The 24,850-nt window shown below is 39.7% G+C and overlaps 1 long non-coding RNA gene across 2 annotated transcripts; it reads right to left on the bottom strand.

Annotated features, from left to right (window-relative positions):
• Positions 1-886: 886 nt before the first annotated feature.
• Positions 887-19,625, bottom strand: LOC131494341 (uncharacterized). Of its 2 annotated transcripts, XR_009253332.1 has the most exons (6): positions 19,531-19,625; positions 18,793-18,954; positions 17,761-17,877; positions 9,095-9,293; positions 2,153-2,331; positions 887-1,094 (listed from the first exon to the last, which is right to left on the bottom strand). It is a non-coding gene; the product is annotated as an uncharacterized LOC131494341 (long non-coding RNA). The 2 variants fall into 2 exon arrangements; XR_009253331.1 differs by lacking the exon at positions 2,153-2,331 and having other exon boundaries at positions 19,531-19,624.
• Between the last annotated feature and the right edge of the window lie 5,225 nt (positions 19,626-24,850).

Below are 24,850 nucleotides of genomic sequence, written 5' to 3'. Positions count from 1 at the left end.
ATGTATTCCTTTGAATTAGTATTTTTTTTATTCTTTGGGTAAACACCTAGTAGTGCAATTGCTAGATCATGGGGTAGTTGTATTTTTAACTTTTTGAGGAACCTCCATACTGTTTTTCTGAGTGGCTGTACCAGTTTGCATTCCCACTAACAGTGTAAGAAGGTTCCCCTTCCCCACATCCTGGCCAACACCTGCTGTTTCTTGTGTTGTTGATCTTAGCCATTCTGACATGTGTGAGGTGATACTCATTGTAGTTTTGACTTATATTTCCCTGATGATCAGTTATGTTGAACATCTTTTATGTGTCTATTGGCCATCTGTATATCTTCTTTGGAAAAATGTCTGCTCATGTCTTCCCATTTTAAATTGGATTATTTGTTTTTTGGACGTTAAGTTTTATAAATTCTTTATATATTTTGGATACTAACTCTTTATCAGGTATAAAATTTGCAAATATCTTTTCCCATTCTGTAGGTTGCCTTTTAGTTTTGTTGATTATTGATTGATTGTTTCCTGTACAGGTATTTTTTGTGTGTTTTTTTGTGTTTTTTTTGTTTTTTGTTTTTTGTTTTTTTTGATGAAGTCCCAGTAGTTTAGTTTTGCTTTTGTTTCTCTTGCCTCAGGAGACATACCCAGTAAGAAGTTGCTAAGGCCAATATTAAAGAGGTCACTGTCTCTGGGATTTTAATGGTTTCAGGTCTTACACTTAGGTGTTTGATCCATTTTGGATTTATTTTTGTTTTTGGTATAAGAAAGTGGTCCAGCTTTATTCTTTTGCATATTGCTATCCAGTTTTCCGAACACCATTTGTTGAAGAGACATTCTTTTTCTCATTGGATATTCTTTCCTACTTTCTTCAAAGATTAATTGACCATATAATTATGAGTTCATTTCTGGATTTTTTATTCTGATCCATTGATCAATGTGTCTATTTTTGTGTTAATGCCATATTGTCTTGATCACTACAGCTTTGTAATGTAACTTGAAATCTGGAATTGTGATGCCTCCAGCTTTGCTTTTCTTATTCAAAGTTGCTTTGGCTCATTGGGGTCTTCTGTGGTTCCATACAGTTTTTAGGATTATTTGTTCTAATTCTGTAACATAGAAAAAAATTTTAAATTATACTTACATGTGTATTTTTATTGTGGAGAAAAAATATGATCGAGCAATCAACAAAATATTTTGAAACATAAAAACCAGGGGGATAAAATTCTGGATAAGGGGCATTAGGATGGAAAAACAACTTCATGGAAAGAAAGGAACAGTGTAAATTTTTTTTTTTACTATTACAAAGAGTTTTTCAAGAATTTTTTTTTAACAGATGATGGTAAGGAACCAACCATTGTAGAATTTAAATACGATTGGATACATTTAGAAGAGTAATATAACAGTTTTGTATTGAAACATCAATATTTACAACCTGCTGGAAACATTATTCTTTGCAACTATTAAACTTACAATAAAATTACAGAAGTAAATGTTTTTTTTAAAAATGTGCCAGGGAGTATGTTAGCAAAAACATTTGAAGGCCATGGGTTTACATGACCTACAAGTTAAAGTCTACCTCTGCCATTAATTAGCTGTGTAGCCAGGGGCTAGTCATTTAACCTAAGCGTTTATTTCCTTATCTATAAAATGGGAAATAATAAAACCGACTTTGCAGATTAGATTGAATAAACTTTGTAAAAATTCCTAGCAAGCCTAGCACTCAAGCTTGGTACTCAATAAATGTTACTCAGTGGTACTCAATATTAATAATAGCTAATATTTCTTGATACTCTATGATAAACACTGAACTAATGTAATTTAATTCTCACATTCTATGAGGTAAATTTCTATGAATCACAGATGAGTAAACAGAGGCACAGAGCAGTGTCTTTTTGTCTTTCAAGTATTTTACAAAAAACAGTTGGATAGTGATAGAGCCATCATTCAAAATCAAGTAGTTTGACTCTAGAGCCTTCCTTTGATACCTAACTTTTCTTTCCTAGAGGCCCCTCTTGTACATCCTACTAACCTGGGTTACTATCAGAATTGAGGAGTAATTCTCTATTTATAAGTGGAACTGTTTGCTGTGTTGGGTCCCTTCTTACCATTTTTTCTCATTATTGACTTTCTAACCATTTGCATATCATGGCAAAGAAGATGATACCTTTAAGGCATGCTGGGATGAAGGATTGAGGCATTTCATTGCAGGACATGGCCAGCTCAAGTAGTTTGTTTCCCCAAGCCTAGCTTGACCATCTTGAGGGCTGAGTAGAATCTGTGCCTCCACATACTTGCAAATCATTCCTGGTACTCAATATGCCAAGGCACACAGTGTGGGGAGCTCTAATATAGATATATTGAAGAGAAGTCTTTACTTTCTTTTTCCTTTGACATGGGTTTACAGGAATAATTGATGGGTCTCTATTTTGGCAGCTATCCTGATTAGCTTGGCATTATATAAAAATGTTTCTTTGTCAAAGTTGACATTACCAGAATATTACAGTTAAGGAAAGTATTCTAGTCAGATGCCATCCCTCAACTAACAAAAGTCAACATTACCTTTGTTAACAAGAAAACCAACAGGCCCAAGATAGAGTCATGTATGCTGGGCTAAGTCACCAAACCAGGGCTTCATACATAACCTAACTGCAGTTTCAACCTCCCCTGGAAATGTAGTCTTGACAAGTCAGTCAGGAATTTTCTGGTCAGCACCAATGAGGTGATCTGTCACACAGGCCCTCTTTATCTCACCCCTCAAAAGGAAGATGAATTCATCAGCATGATAAGACCTCCTGCCTTCCCCTTAAGGAAAGGTCACCTTGCTTGAAATTGTCTTTTTTTTTTTTTTTCTTTTCTAATAACTTCCTTACCCTATCCTCTTTCCTGTAAGACACCTTCCATTTTATACAACTCCTCAGGACCATCTTTCTACTTGCTAGATGGGATACTGCCTGATTCATGAATCACTTAATAAAGTCAATTAGATCTTCAAATTTACTCAGTTGGATTCTTTTTTGTTCAACACCCCAATCCTTCAAAGAATGCAATATGAAGCATTGCTTATTCTCTTTCATCCACTCGTTCCTAACTACTTTGACAGGTGTGTAAAGAAAGAAGTACCCTTGAATGTGAATGTCTGAAACTTATATCGAAACTCTTATCATCTTGCCTAAGTTTGAATCCAATAGGGGAAAACACACACACACGTCATAATAATTAAAAGCAATACAGGATCAATGGATTTTTTGTAATCATAGTTCTCTATTCCTATGCAACCGTTTTTCATTAAGATTATATAAAATACTATAGAAGCACTTGGCTGGTTCAGTCAGTAGAGCATGTAACTCTTGATTTGGGGGTTGTGAGTTTGAATCCCACATTGGGGGTAGAGTTTACTTTTAAAAAAAGATTATATTAAATAGTATCAAGATTCTGAAGTAAGTGAATACTAAATACCTGTGCGTAACTCAGTGAATTTTACTTATGAATGCCCCTGTATAATCAGCACACCAATCAAAAAACAATATTACCAGTACCACCAAAAGCCCTTCACATATTCCCTTCGAGCCACCCACCCCCATAAGGATATTCCCTTAGACTGACTTCTAACACTATAGATTAGATTTAATCATTTTTGAATTTTATATAAATGGAATCATACAGTTCATATTATTTTGTGCCTGGTTTCTTTCATTTAAAAATATGTTTGATGGAATAAAGATAGATGTATAGACCAATAAACTATAATAGCCAAGTAAGCCCTCGCATAAATGGCTAAATTATCTTTGACAAGGGGCCAAGACCACTTAATGAGGAAGGACAGTGGCTTTAACAAAAGATGATGGGAAAGCTGGACATCTACATGCAAAAGAATAAAATTGGACCCTTACCCTATATCATATACAAAAAATCAACCCAAATGAATTAAAAACCTAAATGTTAAGACCTAAAACTATAAAAATACTACAAGAAACTATAGAGAAAAAGCTTCAGGACATTAGGTTTGGCAATTATTTCTTGGGTCTGACACCAAAAGCACACAAAACAAAAACAAAAATAGATAAGTTGGACTTCATCAAAATTAAATACTTCTGTACAGCAAGAGACACAATCAACAGAGTAAAAATCTCTGCGTACAGAATGGGAGAAGGAGCACCTGAGTGTCTCAGTCAGTTTAGCATCCAACTCTTAGTTTCAGCTTGGGTCATGATCCCAGGATCATGGGATCAAGCCCTGCATCAGGCTCTGCACTGACAGCATGGAGCTTGCTCAAGATTCTCTCTCTCCCTGTCTCTGTCTGCCCCTTCCCTGCTCACACATGTGCACTCCCTCTCTCTTTCAATATAAATAAATAAATTAAAAAAAAAAAAGGAATAGAAGAAAATACTTGCAAATCATATATCTGGTAAAGGGCTAATACCCAGAATATATAAAGAAATACAACTTAACAAAAAACAACTGGGTTGAAAAATGGGCAAAGGACTTGAACAGACATTTCTCCAAAGATAATTAATAATCAAATGGCCAATAAGCATATGAAAAGATGTTCAACATCACTAATTGTTAGAGACCTACAAATCAAAATCACAATGAGATACCACCTCACACCCATTAGGATGGCTACTATTTAAAAAAAAGACAACAAGAAATGTTGACAAGGATATGGAAGAATTGGAACTTTTATGTACTGTTAGTGGGAATGCAAACTGCTGCAACCACTATAGAAAACAGTATGGTGGTTCCTCAAAAAGGTAAAAATAGAATGCATAGGAGCCAGATATCCACTTCTGGGTATATATCCAAAAGAATTGAAGGCAGAATCTTGAGAAGATTATTTGCACATCCATGTTCACAGAGGCATTACTCATAAGAGCCAAGGGTCTATCAGTGGAAGGATAAACAGAATGTGGCATATACACATAAAGGATATTATTCTGCCTTAAAAAGGAAGAAGATCCTGTCACATGCTACATTGTGGGTGGACCTTGAGGGCATTATGCTAAGTGAAATAAGTCACGCAAAAAATGCTGTATGGTTCCACTTATATGAAGTATCTAAAGTAGTCAAACTCCTAGAAACAAAGTAGAATGGTGTCTGCCTGGGGCTAGCTGAAGGGGGAAATGGGGAATTGTGTTTAATGGGTATAGTTTTTCAGTTTTGCATGATGAAAAAGGTGTGGAGATCTGTTGAATTACAAGGTGAATATTTACCACTACTGAACAGTACTTAAAAATGTACACTTAATAAACTTTATATTACATTCCTTTACTACAATTGAACATCTAAAAATTTTTAAACGTTTGAGAGACTTAATATTGTGCATAACTATGATTCATTCATTCTCATTGCTATATATATTCCATTAGGTGCATATGCCACAATATATTTGTCCATTCTACTGTTGATGGACATTTGGGAAGTATGTAGTTTGTGGCTATTGTAATTAGTGCCATACATAGCATTTGAAAATGAGGCAAATACAAATCTATCAGAATTTTAGAGCTTCGAAGGCACTCACAGAGCGCTCATAATGTATTTTAAATATGTTAAAATATTCTCCATCCTTGCTCTCAGCTTGTATAGCCAACTGCTACCTTAACTTCTCCCTGTGGATATCTAATAGACATTTCAAACCTATCATGCCCAAATATGCTTTACCTGCAATCTTCTTCACATCCGTTGGCATCTCTATCCTTCTAGTTGCCCAGAACAAACTTTGTTAACATCTTGACTTCTTTCTTTCACACTCACATCCAAGGCATCAGTAAATAATGATGGCTCTACCTTCAGAGTAAATCCAGAATCTGACTACTTTATATTATCTCTACTGTTACCATGTCACAACACCATCATCTCTTCTTGGGTTATTGCAATTACCCGCTTAGACAGACTGCACTTAGCCCATGCCCCTTCCCATCTTTTCCTTCACCACCCAATCTATTCTCATTACAGCAGCTAGAGGGACCCTGAGGCATTTTATATTTTCCAATAGCAGCCAGAAGAATAACTCTCATCCCATGTACTCTTCTGCAACGTGACCTTGCCACCTCCCAACTAGAAGTGGAATCTAAATCACCTCTTATGAATCCGGGCTAACATCTGAGACTTGCTTGAACAATAGAATGAGGCAAAATGGCTAGTTCATAAGAAGCCTTGCAGCATCCACTTAAGACCTCATAGAATGCTCGCCTTTGCAATGCTGCCCCTGGGAACCCAATTTCCATATTTGAGAAGCCCAAGTTATATGAGGGTGTTCCAGTCAATGCCTGAACTGAGGACCCAACCTACAGCCAGCATCACCTGCCATCTGACGGGAGATCTCAAGGAAGAGCTGCCCAACTGTGCCCAGCCAATTCACAGAACCATGAGAAATAATAAACTGTTTTAGGTCACTAAGATTTGTGGTGGTTTGTTGCACAGCAATAGGTAATAGGAATATAACTTTTCACAGTGAAAGTCAGATAATGTCATTGATCTGTTCAAAATCCTCCAGTGGCTTCCCATTGTGCCCAGAGTAAGAGCCAAAGTGCTTATAATGGCTTGCAAGATACTGCATGATGTAGCCTACATCCCTTCCTCACTTCTCCATGGTTACTTGCTCCAGCTTTACTGCCATCTTTCTTGCTACTCCCTGAACACTCCTGCATTAGGGACTTTGCACTGGCTACTCATCTTCCCTAGACATCTAGTTGACCATCTCTCCTCATTCACTTTCTTGAAGAGTTTTCTCACATCTCCATGAGGCCAACCCTGACCACCAATTTAATACAATTTAATCCAGTCCCTCCCCACCCCAGAACTCCCAATTACCCTTGCCCTGCTCTAGTTTTTTTTCCACAGCATTTACTATTTGCTAACATAGTATGTAATAGTATTTATTTATTATGCTATTGTATACTTTCTGGAAGTCCCTCAAGGACGGGGAGTTTTGCTTTATTCCTTTACCTACTGTGTTCTCATCATGTAAGACCGTATCTGACACATAGTAGGACTCAATAAATGTTTGTATTGTATGTCCTAATAATAGCTGAGACTTAGTTAACCAAGATAGCCATGAGGGTAAGGTAAAGGTGACTAGCAGAGCCATGTAAGAAGAGAGAGGTAAAAATAAGTACAGGGGAATGGGTTATATTTCTAGAATCCTAGTCACTGCCCATTCCCCCACTCCTAGCTTTCCATGCAAGGTGAAAAATATAGGGTGGAGACCAAGTTTGGAAGAAAACATTCAGCTCATGTAAGAAACCCAAGATGGTTACATATCATGTAAGTCAAAGCCAATGCATGAGTTGAGCTAAACTCCATTATAATACTGTTCCTAATTACAGTGATTGCAGCCAAATCACACTTCCCAAAACCAAATAAATATACAATATACCAGGTGGTAGCCCTGTTTCAAACCATAGTTTCAAAGGAATTGCTTGGTATTTGTTTTGAACATGCTGTTCTGCATTTATCTGATTAACAATCCAGTTTTCCCAGAATTGCAGAACCAAATTCATTTTTTTCTTGATCTTATTGGTCATGAGATATTACTATACCTTTAAAATATAGTTAGCTCTAAATTATTAGCCAAAACAAGTAAACCTGACCCTTCAGGTCAATAGAATATTAATTTTGAGTTGTGTGTAAACATGTAGATTAGAACAATAAAAGTCATCACAGAAAGAGATGTATTTGAGTGCTTTAAAAAAATTATACAGCCTCCATATTTGAAAAAAATGTCATGAAATACAAATGACTAATAAACAAAAATATTCAATTTCACTGGTAATCAAAAAAGGCAAAGTTAATGATAAACCTTTCTATGCAAGGTGCCAAATATATTTTTAATGCTGACAACGATGTGGGCTTTCTCATACATTGCAGATGAGAATATGTAATAGCTGTACATTTCTAGATCAGTTTAAAAGTAAGTACAAAAAATAACCCAATATACAAAGATATTTTAAAATGTGTATTTTTTTAGCCATGGTAACAATTTGAGACATTGTCCCAAAAATGTAGTATAATGGCTCAAACAAAATAGAGTATTTCTTGTTCATAGGATATTCCTAAATTATTTCAGGTCTCGTGTGTGTGTGTGTGTGTGTGTGTGTGCGCGCGCGTGTGTGTGTGTGTAAAAGAGAAAGAACAGCAGAGAGATATGCAGGGACAGAGGAAGGGAGAGGGAAAGAGAGATGCTCTATACGACCTTGCAATCATTCAAGAATCTGGAAATTAATGGATCCTTGGCCCGATTCAATGGAGATGTCCAGGGGTCATTCTGCAGAAGTAGAAAAAGTATAGAGAAGTGTGCATGTAATGTTTTCTGGGGATGCCTGGAAGTAACTCCCATTCCTCTGGATAGAACTCAGCTATGTGGGCACATTTCACTGTGAGGGGACTGGGAAATGTGGTCTAGTTGTGTGCCCAGAAAGAAGAAACAATGAATGGGTTTGCTGAAAAGTTAGCACTCTTTGTCACATTCTTTTACCTAATAATGTACTTCTAGAAGTCTATTCTAATTCTAAGGACATCGAAATATGTAACAGATTAGTTTGGTATAGCAAAACACCAACAATACATCATATGACTAATAATACCAACTAGCTCGCAAGTTTCAGTACATTCAAGGAGTGAAATATACAGCAATTTAAAATTAGGCCTATAAATAATTTTTCTTAACATGGAAAATATCAGCATTAATTTTAAATTAAAAGCCTTAATAAAGGCCTTATTTGTAGCACTGTATATGTGTGTGTATATGATATATATCATATATATCATATATATCATATATATCGTATATCTTCCCCTAAATAAGGATATGATTAAGTAGGTAATACATTCCTTCCTGTGTAATGTTCTACTTATGTTCTGCTTACAAGGATTACAATGGAAAAATGCTTCTTTTATAATGTTAAAGTCTAAAGCAAGAAAAATGCTTTATATGATTATAACTATGTAAAAAATAATCATGAAAAACATAGGATAAACTGTACCAAAATGCAACAATGGTTTGTCTTTGTGTGATGAGATGAATGCATTTATTTCTTTTTTTTCTGTATATGAAATTTCCATTTTTTTCTAGAAATAACTCTTATTACTTTATATTGGAAAAATTTACCTTCTCAAACAGGCTAATAAGTTGAGTGAATCCTTTAATAAAGTTGAATCTCTGCTATAAAGTAGGTGGTGACAATCCTAGAAATGGAAGTTAGAGCTTCCTTGAGTTCTCTGCCCCTTAGGAGAGAGGTGATGAAGGGAGGAATCGGTAGTCATTGGCATTGTTCTTGTCTCCCCAAAGGCTGACTGGTACAGGAACCCTTGAACATAGCAGTATGGGAGAGGAGAGGACACCAAGGAGCATCAGTGACTGGTACTGAGAGATCCCCAAAATGTTGGCATAAAGCCCCAGCTTTACGTATTCTTCCAGGGCCCCTATTCTATACTTCTCTATCCTGTTCTTGTGACAAGAGGTGGTAGTAATTGAGAAGCAAAAAGGCAGAAGCACATGGCTTTTCCCTAGTGTGAGCAAGAAATCTAGCTGCTTTATCTGACTTCACAAAGATTGCTTGTTACAGTAGAATAACAACTAGACTAACTCTCAGAAGACATACACTACTAAGTATGTGATTCCAGCTCTAACTCCAATTCTAGACTGCTTATAGTCCTCCACCGTGCCAGGGTGCCTCATGCCTCTATGCCTTCCTTCACTTCTGGAGTACTGCTGGCAGACATCCAGCCTGCAGCTATTAGCCCTCTTCCAGAATTTCCTTTGTTGCAAGTTGTCTTATTCATTGAGTACTTCTTTATTTTTTAGCACACACACAAAAAAAAGGTGGTGATGCATGACCGAAAGATGGAAGAAATTGTAAGAACAGTGGAATTGAGTGACTGTGCTCAGGCAAGAGACAGTGGTTGAGAGTGATTAATGTATAATCAAAAGCTGAATGTGGGAGCCAGAGCACTCCTGTGGTAGCATATAAAGAGGCTTTCATCGCCTATACAGGAGAGAAGAAAAAGCTGATGAACCTCCTTAATCATTATAGGATAACTTCAAAGAAAGTAAAATTCTCTATGTAGGCAGGACTGCTATACAAAGATTAGGATTCTGGATGGCCAGTGCTGGACTTTGTACTAGAATAGGGGATTGTAACCCAAAGTTGATGCAGGATCTGGCTAATATATACCAGCAGGAGTTCAGGAAATATAGGACTGACCTCAAAGGTGGAGGGATCCAGAAGAGTAAAACATAGAGATGAATAAGGAAGAATTTGTCAATTCTGGTAGCACTTTCCACTGACACAGGATTTAATACCAGGCAATGACCTCAGAAGATGAATCTAATATGTGGCTAACTTAGCTTTTCAGGAATCTTAGAAAAAGTGATGGACCACACTAAAGGAAATACAAATGCCAGAGCTGCCAATGCAGATGGTGGAAGAATGGATCAAAAGTCCAGACAGATTACCAAATAGATCCCAGAGATTACCAGATAGATACATAAGTTACCAAAAGCAAGAAAGCCCACCAGTCAACCATTTACCAAAGCAATAAGGATGCATTGATGAGAGGGGCACTCTCTCATGACAAGCTCAGTAGTAGCTACTGTCTGTGGGCCAGGTAGGAGGTGCTGTTAGGGCATTGATCTCCTAAGAGGGGTGATAGAAACAAACCCAAGGTAACAGCGTCCAGGCAGTGGCGATTACATATCGGAAGAAGGTGGGTACAGTTATTATAATGTAGAAACTGTGGCACAATGCGAGGCACAGAACAAACTACACAGGAAATGGATACTAGAGAATTATTAGAATTGGGCAGAGAAGGAGACATTCTTGGAAGAGGGAACTGAGTACACAAAGACAGGGAGGTGTGAAACAGCATGACCCATGTGGGGATTCAATGTAATGAGTGTGTAGAGGAGGAGATGCTATAGACAGTCAGGAGAGGATCAGATCCAAGACTGTTTAGAGGTCAGAGTGTGGACCTAATCATAAAAGCTACAGGGAGCCATTAAAATATTATATAAGCAAAATAATGGTACCTCTAATCCCAGTTTCAGGACAATGCAATCATGTTTCCACAGTAGCTAAAGAAGTGTTCTAAAAGATCATCTCAGTCAGCTGTTGATATATATATAACAAACCATCTCAATGTTATAACACCATATTCATTTATTCTTACATGTCTGCGGGTTGGCCAGGGCTATCCAGGCGGAGCTTGGCTGATTGCTCTGCCTCAATCTGCAAATCTAACTGGGATCAATTCCTTGCTGTAAGGGGCTCAGATTTGCTCCATGTTTGTTCATTCTGGGGCCTGAAGGGGGCTTCTTCTCATCCTCCTTGGTGTAGTTGACTATCCAGGGCATCTCCTTCCCATGGCAATGGCAGAAGCCACTGAGGGCAGGCAGGAAATGTGATGTCTCTTAAGGCTGAGGCTCAGAACAGGCCCAAGGTGCTATCCACCCCCATTGCATTGGCCAAAGCAGTTTAGATGGCTAAGTCCAAAGTTAAGAGACCAGGAAGTACATTATGGCCCTAGTGAAAGGAACTACAAACTCACTTTTAAAGAGTGTAGATGCAGGGAGAGGTGAAAAATTGGGGTCAATTATTCAATCTACCTCAGAGGTCATTTTTACTCAATACTTAGAAGCTACATGGTATAATAAAAAGCATATCAATTGTGGAGCCAGACAAGCACTTAATAGCTCCATAGCTTTCCATGAGTTATTTAAAATTCTTCAGACATGAGTTTTCTCATCTACAGAATCTAGATTGATACCTCCTTCATCTTCTAAGTGATTACAAGTATTACATGTGATATTGTCCATGGGTGTGCACTTTGGGCACCAGTACTAATTAGGTGCCCAGTTATATCTAGTGTGCCGTGATATCTCTGACTAGCAGTTATATCTAGTGTGCCGTGACTCTATTAATAAAAACTATGGGGAGGGAGATCAACAGTTGGACTTTGGTGCTGAAAAGTTACCATATTGAAGAGAAACAAAAATCCAGCAGAACCCAGAATGCATGTCCCAAGATGCCTATTAACACCCTCTCTGTGGGCAACGACAGCCATTTGTCTTTGAGGAAAGATGTATCTCCCAAAAGAAAGGCCAGCCATTTGCTAATATGTGTTTGGTCTGATCGGCCTTTTACACATCCACTCTCTTCTTTGGCACCTTCAATTTTTGGTTCATGAAAAAGAGGGGTATTTACCCCCAGAGGGATCTAGGACAAAACTGGGCAGGAAGGACACAAATGGTAAAAGCTCCTCCTGACATTGCTTTTGAGTTGTTTTCCCTGAATCTGCTGCTCCTGCCCTGTCCAGATGGCCTCCCTTAGCCAAAGGATTGTGCCAAAGATAATACCCAAAGTGCCCTTATTTATCTTCTCAGATTGAGACCGACTGGCCCAACATCACATCGCTTTTTGAACTCAAACCTCTTGAGTCCCACAACAATGCTCTTTCTCCTGTTGGTATAAATTAGATAGGCAAAAGGCTAAGCTGTTATATAAAAGACCACCAAATATAGTGGCTCCAATAGTACTGAATAGCCCAGAGATGGGCCAGCAGTCTAGAATGGGTTAGAGGCCGTGATCCTTGTGGACTTCCAGGAGTCCAGGTTCCTTCTGTCTTTTTACTCCAATATCCTTTAGAAGCCCTTCCCAATGGAGTTTTCAGAAGAGAATTAAGTTTTAATGCTTTAAAGCATCCACTGTGTTAATGAATTAACTTTTCTCCTAGGTATCTAGAGTAGTATAGCTTTGTACCATCCTTGGAATAATGGAGATAAGAGTTACTTAACTCATTTTCTGTAAGGCTTAATTCTCTTACAGAAACCAGTTGAGATAGGCTGCTAGAGTATGGTTCTTATCCTATAGTTGAAGACAGACCCCAGCACCATATCTGTACATTCCAATCTATAGGAAGGGAAACCAGAGAAATGGGAGAAAGGAGATTCTTTAAACAGTGTAACTGGGAAGTTGTATACATTACTTTTGCTCACACCTGATTGGCCAAAATATAATTTCATGGCCAAATCTAATCACAAAGGTGCTAGGGAAAGTAGTTTCTAGCTTGGCAGCCATATGCACAGTTAAAACTTTTGGGGACTCTATTACTAATAGGAAGGAGGATGGAATAAACATAGAGATAGTTATCAACCTCTGCCACATGTGACTATTATTCTCTAGACAGTAAGTTTCATGAAAACAGGAACTGTGTCTCATTCACTAAGGACAAATAAGTATATTTTTCAGCATAGTATCTAGAACATAGAAGACCTTTAATGACTTTGATTGGAATTCCATTTACTTATATCACGTTGAGGTAATTCAGAGGAGTGTCTTAAGGTATGATTTTCAAAAGACCCAGGGACTAAATACTTCAGTGAAAACTTATTTAACATTTTCTTTTTGTATGTGTGGAGGATGAGGGTAACCTTGACTTGTTCTGAGCTAAGTTTCTCTTTGTTATTTTAAATTTTGATTTACTTTGACTTTCCAAATCTTCAGGATCAACTTTGTGGACTTTCATAAGCCTGAGGAAGAAAACATCTCTCCTCCACTGGGACACAAAGGGTACTGTTAGTATATAACAATTATGTGGAACAAAGGAGCTGATATTTGTAAAAAGCATATTAGAATGGTGCCTGGCACATAATGAGTGTTGTATAAGTGTCATAGATGATAGAAGATAGTCGGAGAAATGGAAGGTAGGAAGGAAGGCGGAAGAAAGGGATGGGATATGCCAAAAAACAAGCCAGCGTTTTCCCCGTATTTTGGAATAGCTTATAACATTTTCTCCTAAAAGCAGAAACGGTCCCTAGGCCTCTATGGCAGGAGACATCTCACCAGACACCTGAAGATTCATTTCCCTGCTTGGCTAAACTTGGACGTACTTTGCCTACTATATGTGCTATGGTCAAACTAACTGCTTACTAGTCTCTTAGGGGAACACTAAAATGACAAGTGAAAGTGGGACAAAGTAGACACTGGTTTAACAGGGCCTGACTCAGAAGGAGGCCAGTGCCACAGCAAGAAACTCTAGGATGTCTTATAGAAGCCTCAGACCTAGTCTTCTAGGGTCATTCTCCCACATATTAGGGGTAATCTAGCACACAGAATATTCCAGGATAGAAGCTATCTTGGGCATGTAAAATGTGTCCATTCCCTGGTTTTGGTATAGGTGATTATGATGGATGCATGGTTTTGCCCACCATGCATCCATTCTCTGTTTTTTTGGTAATAGCACTTTGCTGCCCTTCTAGGGATCCTCAGTTCTCCCTTTCTACATGATTCTGATACAGTTGTGCCTAGCCCCTACCAGAACCAGAATAACCACTCAGAGCATGCCATCTTTCTGACTATGTGATTGATTTATGAATGGGTATATGATTCAAACTGTTCTAGAGTCATCCTTAAAATTTAGGATAGACAATGGAAGAAAGAGGGGAGATTCTTCTGGAGAGATGAAGGAAAGTAGAAGTTGCTCTACTTGAAAACATTTCTCCTAGCCCTAGCCAAATCAAAGGGGAAGGCAGAGGTAAGAACACATCAGATGGGAAGTAATGATACTATTTGAACCCCAAGATCCAGTTGTGCCTGAAGCTAGATTTTCCCCTTTCAGCTACATGCACCAATGCATTCCCATTTTTAATTAAGCTTATTTGAGTTAGAATGTCTGTCATTTGCTTCCAAGAAAGTTCTAATTTACAAAGTGCCTGACTTGATTTGGTTACCCTAATAGCTCCTACAGTTCTAGGATGGCCAGGCAGCTAAGGGCCTATAAACAGCTCCTACAGTAATGTCCCAGTGCTTCAGAAAACTGCTCCATGTTCCACATTGTACTTTCTACTCTTAACCCTCTTTGTCTAGCTCCTTATTTCTACTCCTGTCCTGTGGTCTAGTACCTGGATCTCCTTGGATTGATACTTCATGGTACATTGAGCCTGACCTTCTATTTCAGTCTTACCCTGAATGTAGTTCCTCCCCAAATCCTGGAGTGTGCCCTTTTTATCCAATGGGACAGTGTTTCCAACCTCTGCACCCAGCCCAGGGCCCCTGAGCCAGACATCTGTCCCAGAGCAAGAGCCACTGACTCATTTTGTTTCCTTCAGTGGGCCCTGCGGCCAATCTTCCAGGTCCCCTTAGTACATGTTCACTTTCTTTTTGATGTTCCTGCCCTTGGCTTCAACTTGCTATTCAGGAAACCCAGAGATCAAAACCTCCTCCCTAGCCCACCAAAATATTCATACTACTTTCCTCAGATTTGGTAGTAGGGATTTTTGCTGGGAAATGATAAGAAAGAATAAACTTTTTAAAGAGGTTAGTCATTCAAATAAAGAAGCCCTAAAAATCTACATTGCATAAGACACTCTGACCACAAAAAGAAGAATGTAAGGCCTTATGAGAATATGTCCCTATAATGGGCTCAATTATGTCCCCTCAAGAATTCATATGTTGAAGTCTTAACCCCCAGGGCCTCAGAGTGTGACTATATTTGGAGATAAAAATCTTTAAAGAGGTAATTAAGTTAAAATGAGATCATTAGGGTGGGCCCCCATCCAGTATGACTGATGCTCTTACTGAAAGAAGAGAGTAGGACACAGATACACAGAGGGAAGATGGTATGAAGACACAGAGAGAAGACAGCCAGCCATCTGTAAGCCAAAGAAAGGGTTTCAGATGAAACCAGCCCCGTGGACACCTTGATCTTGAACTCGTAGCCTCCAGAACTGTAAGAAAATACATTTTCATTGGTTAAGCCCCTCAGTCTGTGTACTTTGTTATGGTATCCCTTGCAAACTAATACAGTTCCCTACTAATTATTAGTGACCTGGCATCTCTCCTCATCAAATCCTTTGGGAAAGAACAACAGGAATCTTTTCCTGATTCTCTCAAAAAGATAATTCATATATTTGTGCAATTACCACTAACCACTTATAACTTAGCTAGTAACTAAGGAATACATCTGGGGTCTCAGTCACTTGTGGGAGAGGAAACTAAAGTGCCAGCCTTCTTTTCCTCCAGAATCAAATATGGTCCCTCTTCCTCTTCTTCTTTCCCTTCTTCTCTTCTTGAATAATCTGTGCAAAAGCCATTGGATGGAACTGAGCAAGCAAAGTGCTAGTGTTGGGGGTTAGGGGGATAATAAGATGTGGTGGCCCAGAGCAGGGCGCAAGAGCCTGAGTGGGAGGAGTAGGATATCCATATAAGGGCTAAGCCTAGCACAGGGTAGCCTGACCAAGAAGAGAAGAGCATTTATGTCCTAGTGTGAAGAGTTGAAACTGAACAGAGTAAGGTGAGGCTCCATGTGGGAGGGTGACCCCATGTGGGGTGTCATAGCCAAAGCAAGGTGAGGAGGGTGTCCCTTCCCCACAGGGATGCAACCCAGTGTAAGCAATGAAGTCTGAGCAGAGTGAGGAAGGTATCCATTTAGCAAGGTGGCTCAGCCTGGTGTCAGAGGACTAGAAGGATGAGGAAAGCATTCACATGGGATAGGAGTGGGGGGGCACTGGTATGGTATGTTGGAGCACCAATGGGGTGAGGAGGATGCCCACAAAGAAGGGTGGGCTGGTATGAAGTGGCAGGACTTAAGCTGCATACATGGGGCATCAATGTGGTAGGTCAACCCAGTGTGGGGTGTTGCAACCCAAGCAGTACAGAAGGCAGATAGGAGGTTGGTTACATAGAGTTGGATTGATTAAATAAATAAATATAGTAAGAGCAATGAGAGCTATGTGTCTCACTATTGGAGAAGCAAATTACAAATATGGCAAGAGAAAATCAGAACCCTGTGCTGGTGATGTGAACACAGGGGTTTAAGATGTGAGAGAGAGAGAGAGAGATGGATAGAGATTATAGATAGATGGCTAGACAGTTAGATTTTTTTATATGTCAAAGTGTACATGCACACATCTGCACATTCCCCAGCTTTGTGCACTGAGAGGATCTGGGAGCAGTGACACTCCAATAGCAATGAGCATACTGAGGGCATAGATTTGGGTTTCTAAACACTATTCTCCACTAAAGAACATAAAAGAATCTTGGATAAATGGCTGATTCCAGAGCTGGGCTAAGGAAAGCACCAGATAAGCCTGAAACCTCTTTTGTACCAAAAAGTTCAAAAGTAATCAAAGAATTTAGAAACACGTCACACCCAAAGTATACAGAAGCCAGCCTGAAGGGACTCCCCCTAGCCAAATATGGAACAATATTAGCATGAAAATAAAGACGGTAACTGATTATAACCCATTAAATAAAATAGAAATCTGTGAGTCCATACTGATATAAATAAATTGCAAATAACAATAACAGATATGATGGAGCATCAATCCCATCAGCAACTTTCTCTCACATGCTTCAGAAAAGAAAAGAAAATTATTTTTACTGCAAATTTTCTGCAAACTTGGGATCTTTTCCAAATTAAAAAAAAAAAAAAGTTCAAGAATGCAGGACAACTGGCCCAGTCTCTTCAATAAATTTGTGTCATGAAAAAAGGGGTAGATTAAAAGAGGCTTGTGGGACATAAGCAGATGCAAACATGGTCCTGGATGAGATTCAGGTTTGGATAAACAGTGATAAGGCACATTTTGGAGACAATCGGGCAATGTAAATACAGTTTATTATTAGATGAGATGAAATGTGCTGAAATGGAAAAGTGGAGATCATTGATCAGAAAAGGAAAAAAAAACAGGCAATAAAATAGAACAGTAGTATCTATCATGATCTCGTTTTATAGAAAAGAGAGAAATATAAATAAAGTTCTGGAAGGATAAATACTAACCTTAGCACTTGTACTTACTGAGGGGTGGGAATACTTTTGTTCTGTGATTTTTGCTTGTCCTTATTTTCTGATGTATGACAATGGACAGGCTCTGATTTTGTAGTAGTAAAAGATAATCTTTAAAAATAAAATTTAAATAACAGAATTAAATATTCACATTTGTATCAGCTGGGACATGTTGATGTTCCAGAAGACATATGGGCAAAGGTCTGAAGCAACTTATCTGTAGCATAGGGTCCCTAACTCTGCTATATGTGTCTGAGAGGTGCCAAAGGGGTGTGTATGGCTGTACCAGACCATTAAAATTTTTTATTGTTTATTTGTTTGGGGGGAGAGAGAGAGAGAGAGAGAGAGAGAGAGAGAGAGAGAGAGAGAGAGAACACAAGCAGGGTAGGGGCAGAGAAAGAGAGGGAGAGAGAATCCCAAACAGGCTCCTTGCTGTCAGCGCAGAGCCCAATGTAGGGCTCAAACTCACAAACTGTGAGATCATGACCTAAGCTGGAATCAAGAGCCAGACGTGTAACTAAGCCACCCAGGCACCCCTGTACCAGTCCGTTTTAAATACCATATAGAAATGCCTCAGTTATCTTGCCTGCAAAATGGGTACTAATACCCTGCCTCAGGAGGAGATTATCGGGAGTATTATATGAGTTAATATATTTGTAAAGTGCTGAATAAATTATTAATAGATACCAATAGCACCTCATTTATACAAGTACAAAATTTGTGATCATCTGTTTTTTGTTTTATAAAGAAAATGAAAAAAAAACCAAGCAGATATAGCTTCCCAGACAGTAGTTCCCCCTGATATGTACCCCCCCCCGCCCACAAGATGCCTGAAACCACAGATGATACTGAACCCTATATTTTATGTTTTTTATACAAACATACATATGATAAGGTTTAATTTATAAGTTAGGCACAGTACAAAATTAATAACTATAACAAATAGAAAAATAGAATAATTACAATATACTATAATAAAAGTTATGTGAATGTGGTCTCACTCTCGAAATATCTTACTGTACTCACCCTTCTTCTTGTGATGATGTGAGATGATGTAATGTGTTCTGATGAAATGAAGAAAGCTGAATGTCCTAGACATTGTGACATAGCATTAGGCTATTGTTAACCTTCTGATAACACGTCAGAGGAGGATCACCTCCTTCCCAGACCAGGGATGACCATGGGTAACTGAAACCACAAAAAGTAAAACCATGAATAAAAGGAAACTACTATATTTATTTTATGAATTCTTACAGTGTACCTTCTGTATGCTACACACTATTCTAAATGCTCTACAAATGATAAATTTTTAATCATCATAATCATCATCATAATCATAATAATCCTAGGAGGAGGGTAAGCCTGTCCCTCCCCCATAGTATAGATGAAGGAATTGAGCCACAGGGTTAATTAACTTATGGAAAGTCACACAGCCAGTAAGAGCCATGGACAGAATTAGAACTAGGCAGTCCAAACTCTCAGTCTCAACCGAGGGTGTTACTCTTACCAGCACATAACCAAGTACAGGAGAGAACTTTAATTCATATACCAATTGCTTTCTAAAAGTTCACTTGTAAGCCAATGTTTCAAGTTCTAATCAATTTTCCACCAAAACAATATTGTAAATTAGGTTTAGTTCCTAAGCCAACCTATTTATATAGACCAAACATATTTAATTCACAACATGGCTGATTCAGAACAACCATGGCCTCAAGGTCAGTGTCCCTCTGGGTAGAGGATGGGGAATAGGTTTCATCTTCTGACCTGGTTGCAATCAATTACTTGTGGCTACAGGGAGTGCTGTCTGGAGAAGAATTCTGAAGTTGGCCTTAGCAGGAGAGCATACTGGGATCAATTAATGATGTCACCATGAATGGAGAAGTAGGAAGAGAGGCCCAAAGCTGGGCACTGGCCATTTGCACTCCAGACCCTTTTAAACACTGACACTAAGCTGGAAGCTAAGGTTTGCAATTTGAAGTCTGGACACTTCTCAGTCTTGAGCCCTGAGGAGTCCAGGGAATGGGGAAAAAAGGGATGGGGCAGGGACAGCTAAGGGGGAGGCAGAGACGGCCTGGGGCTTTGGGGATAATGTGGGAGGGCCTGGTGAAACCAGTGGCTAGAGCTCCTCTAATGGGGTGACAACCGCAGAATTATGGGTAACTCCTAAGTTGAATATTCCTGTGTTGGCCCCTGTCCTTCCTCACATTGCAGGCATCACCCCAGTGATCCACACAGCAGCAAGCATGAGCAAGGTTTCGACATTGTCTACTCTTGTGGCATTTCAAAAAGTTGTCAGAATGGTTAAATGACCCATTCCAGGTCACACAGCGAGGTCAGAACATCTGTCATGAGCTATATATAAAAGCAATGTCAGAGTAGAATGAAAATGAGTACATACAACCCAGTAAGTTGATCCCACAAACCACCAATTTACGTACTGGACTATTTAAGGTTTGGGGTGGGTGGATCCTCGCACACTCTGCGGAGGTTTTCAGAGAGGGACATTAGAAAGTGAAATAGATTTTGAGTGTGGTTTGCTGAGGATGTATTACTCCAGATAAACTAGAAAAAATAATAACATAGAGCTAAAAGTGAGTCCCAAGCTCAGTTGCATTTGAGAGAGGACAGCAGCCCCGCAGGCCCACAAAATGTCACGTCAGCTTTCGAAGGCACTTCACAGTTGCTGCAACAGCACTATTGGAAGAATGCCAAGGAGCTTTAGAAGCAGCCCAGTCCCTTAGACATAGATGACACTGCCAAGAGCAAAATAAAAAAGGGCCATTGCCTAGCTTGGCATCTGGGTCCTGCAGCTGCCAAATCATATCCAATAACCGTGCCAAAGTAATCCGCAGAGAAATTCCCAATGAGAGGCCCAGTGGCCCAGCAAGCTAGAAAATTGCCTATGATCTAGGCGAGCAATGGGTTCCAGTTCTCCAGTGTCTGCTGTGATTGCCAGGCAACTTGAAGCAAGTCAGTAGGAAGATGTCCATTCCTGTCTTCTTGTTCATAAAATGAGCACTTCACTCGTGAGTGTGTGTGTGTGTGTGTGTGTGTGTGTGTGTGTGAGAGAGAGAGAGAGAGAGAGAGAGAGAGAGAGAGAGAGAGAGAGAGAGACACCAAAGAGAGGCATTGGGAGGTGATGATAAAATGAACATTAAAGTTTTTTTTCCCAAATTATCTAGAAGATAGGGTCATATATGATTCAGTGAACTGAAAAGAAGGGTGGGGAATAAAAAAAGACTCTAGCCACTTCCTAACCCCTTCTACCAGCAGAATAGAAAACTGCAACAACACAAAGACTAAAATCCCACCCTGTAGCAAGAAAAGCCATGCGTGCTCTGCTAGGGAGAAAAAAGGAAGCAAAGCAAACACTCAGAAAAGTTGGCCAAGCCAGGCAGAAACTCGTCTCCCACCTGCACATCTGCCTTGGGCTTTTCTTCTTTTCAGATTGTTGCAAGAAAACAGATGGCTGCAGAAGCCTGAATTTTAAATTTATGAATGGAAATTTGAACAGATGTTAGCAATCAAGATGGCATATAAGAATTTTTTTCATACCATGTTTACAGCCCAGGCTCTTTCACAGAAATGGGAGAGAGGGTCATAAAAAGGGTAGTTTTTGATCTTAGGACAGACTGGATCCAGCATGGTGATTATGTGGCACAATAACGGAAATGTTGAAAGAACAAAGAAAGAAAACGCTAATCAGCACCCTGTATAAATGCTAAATATTTATCTACAAAATGATAAAATGTATCTGCAAGAAAACCATTAACCCATCAGAGCACTTTCTGTGTTTTAAGTAGGTGAAGTTCAAGCCCAAGGTTTTAACAAATATCTGTGAATGCCTACTTATTTAAATTCTGTTTAGACTTTTGACATGATATGGATTGTTTCATTTTGTTTTGTTTGGCTGAAAGTCCCAGGCATATGAGACCTTACTGGATTTCAGAGAGGAATTGAGTAAAAGGCTAATAAGAGAGATCTGGCTATGTGCGCATGCTGCTTTCATCCAGTGCTAGGAACTTGGGTTAGGTACTAAGGGCAGGTGGGGAATAGCAAAATGAGTCAAACCTGATCTGGGTCCTCAACACACTTAGAACTGAAGGTAAAAGCAGGTGTGTATAACACAAAGCTGGAACAAGTTATATGTTGAAGGTGGTTGGAGTGAAGAGATAGGAGTGGGATTGATAGGGGACTGAATAATGACTGGCTTCTGATATCCTATGGGAAGAGTCTGGAGCTTGGGGCCATCTGGAAGAAGAGTGTCACACAGGGTTTGCTAGCAATTCCTATTGGCTGCACTGTCAAAGTATAGGGTGGCCATAAAGTTTAGAAACATGGATCATATTGTTATCAGGCATTATACTACAATGTCAATAAGTCATTTATTATGTATTCACCTGGGTTTCCAGACTTTGTGGCCACCTTGACTCTCCAGAATCCCGTCACTTCTTGCCATTTCCATCCACAATGATGGTCTCTCCTCGAGTACCAAATCTTCCTGCTCTCGTGTTTGCCCACATCCATCGCCCATAAGCAATCAACCCTCAACCCAATAATCAAAGCAATCCCTTTGACGCAGTTGTCTTCAAAGTGGGGTCCCTGGATTAGCAGTAGCAGCTGTACATGGGGAAAGTCGATGGATGCAGGTTTTCAGAATCAGAAATTCTGGAGGCAGAGCCCAGAAAGCTATGTTTTAATAAGAGCTCCTGGTGATTCTGATGCCTGCTAAGGTTTGAGAATGAATTGTAAGTCTAGCTCAGATAATATCACCTTTGGCTCAAAATCCTGTAACAGCTAAGGTCATCACAATGGCTACAAGGTCATACATACCCCATCTGGCCCACAGATCTTTCACTGGCCCAGCACTCTCGTCCCTGGCTCACTTGCTCCTCTGCCACACTCAAGGCCTTGGCAGTTGTTCCTTCTGCTAGGAACACTACCCAGCACCCCAGACCTCCCTCCCCTAGCTACCATGGCTCAATCCCTCACCACCTTCAAGCCTCTGCTCAAATGACTTTTTGTTAACACGTTACACATTTGTTGTCTGCCTCTTCCCACTAGAATGTAAGTTCCTTGAGAGCCGGGAATTTGTGCTGTCGGTTCCTGTATTCTCAGAGCCTGGAACGATTCCTGGTACACAGTGAGTGCCCAGGAAACACTTTGTGGAGGAATGAATAAATAGTCCCGTATTGAGGTGCTACCAGATGCCAGATAACACGCTAAGCTACCTCACTGAATGTGCCTCCCTGAATTCCCACAATAAGCCAGTGCACTGGATGTTGTTATCTTTATTTTATACCTGCGGAAAAGAGGTAACATACTAAAAAAAGAAAGGACTGAGATACAGGTTATCAGAAAAGGGAACTTCACAGTCCCCAAATTCTGGGTCTGACATGGAACCAAGTACATCTACATTTTGTATCCTCTTTACTGCTTTTCCTTGCAATTGGTCCGGACAGAGGAAATGGGAGCTTACCCTGGTATTTACCTAAGCAGAAAGTAATTAAGGAGGCAAAAATCCTGCTTTCAGTGATCCCAGGACAAGGCTACAAGTGGGAAAATGACTGTGTTGTTTGCTGATGTTTTCCTATTGTAAACACAAATAATAGATCTCCTGAACATGCAAATAATTCTACTCCTCTGCCCAATTAACTTATTTTCTTTTAAAAACAGTTCATATGGTATGTTATTAAGAACCTGGTAGAAGTGGATACTTCATTATGCTTATTAATTTGCTCAAAAATGAGCTATGATGCATGATGGGGATTCCCCTCCCCCCCCCCCCCCCTGCAATGAAAGATTGTTTTTCCCTGCTAAGCATCTGTGAAAATGTAAACCCAATTCTGTGACTGGTACTAAAGAGTGAATCTGGTAGTGGTTCCTCTAAAAAGACAGACTGTGCCAGAAGGCAGACCCAGCGTCATCCTCCTTCTTTATCTTTTACCTCTCCAAATGATCTCATCTAGACCCATGGTTTTAATACTATCTATATACTGTTCATTCCTGTCATCAGTCAGGGTAGAGGAAGGAAAACAGAACCCATGCTGGGCAATGCAATAGAAGGAATTCAATCCAGGGACTTAGTTACAAAGATGTTGGAAAAGTTGTAAGAGCAAACTGGGGATGGCAAAATAACCCAGGCAAGATAGCAACAGCAGGAAGCTGCTACCCTCCCTAAGACTGGAGAGACCAAGAGGGAAGATGGGGTTCATGAGAGTTTAGGAACAAACTAAACTAGTGGGAATTCAAACCATTGAACAGATACATTAATGCCAGAGATGCTGCCCAAAGCTGGGACAGGGAAAAGTACTCTGACTTTTCCCTTCCTCCTGACCTGTAGTCTTCTGCCAGTAACCTTCCATTGGCCAAACTTTCCTAGAAGCCAGTTGGCAAGGAAGCTTGGGAAACGTGGTTTGCATGGGTCATCCCTCTCCCTGCCCTCCAGCTTCCACACAGAGTAGAGCAGGGAAAATAAGGAAATGGGAGTGCCAACAGGCAAGTGATTGACAGTATTCCCATATTAATATCTCTAGCTCAGACCTCTTTGAGCTCCAGATTCTTACATTCAGTTGTTCACCTGACACCTCCACTTGGGTGTCTAATAGTTCCTTTTAACTTAATTTGACCCAAAAGGAACTCTTATCAGCCAACTCCCCAATATTCCCCTTCTCAGAATGTGACTCACTCAGCTTAGCCAAAAATATGGATGTCATCTTTGATTGCTTTCTTTCCTTACTCCCTACTTCTTCCAACCTTTTAGCAAGATCCACTTGATTCTTCCTCCCCAAACAATTCCTCTCCACTCTTCTCCATCTCCACCATTACCACCTTAGGCTCAGCCACTGCCATTTCTCCTCTAGGTAACAATAATGATCCCCTAAGTGGCCATGTTACCCCTCCCCCACTGTGTCTCCTTGTAATGGATTATCCAGGGGTTGGGTCCTGACGATCTCGAGGGCAGGTGTAAGAAGTCAGGACTGTATTCTAAGTGCTATAGGAGCCATTGCAGAGAGTGGCATAAATAATTTTCATCATAAAGCAATCAGGCTAGCTTCATTGTGGGGAATACAATTAAGGGAAC

Source organism: Neofelis nebulosa, chromosome 14 (assembly GCF_028018385.1).
Source record: "Neofelis nebulosa isolate mNeoNeb1 chromosome 14, mNeoNeb1.pri, whole genome shotgun sequence".
NCBI lineage: Eukaryota > Metazoa > Chordata > Mammalia > Carnivora > Felidae > Neofelis > Neofelis nebulosa.
The sequence above is the reverse complement of the archived record's forward strand: the minus strand, read 5'-3'. Positions and strand labels throughout refer to the sequence as shown.